Here is a 248-nt window from a genome sequence, read left to right on the forward strand (position 1 = left end):
GCTCCAGCAGCAGCAGCAACAGCAGCAGCAAGAATAGCAGGCCGACGGCAGCAGCAGCAACACCTTCAACTCTCGCCAGCAAAAGTAACAGCAGCAAAGAAAGCACCCACAGCAGCAGCAGCAAGTGAACCGCTGCAGCAGAGCGGCAAAGCTGTTGTGCGGCAGCAGCAGTAGCACCACGAGCAACAGCCCATGGATGAACCTGCACCACCGACAGCAGCAGCAGCAGCAGCAGCAGCAGCAGCAGC

Source organism: Eimeria tenella, genomic scaffold, assembly GCF_000499545.2.
Source record: "Eimeria tenella Houghton genomic scaffold, Eth_scaff1912, whole genome shotgun sequence".
Classification (NCBI taxonomy): domain Eukaryota; phylum Apicomplexa; class Conoidasida; order Eucoccidiorida; family Eimeriidae; genus Eimeria; species Eimeria tenella.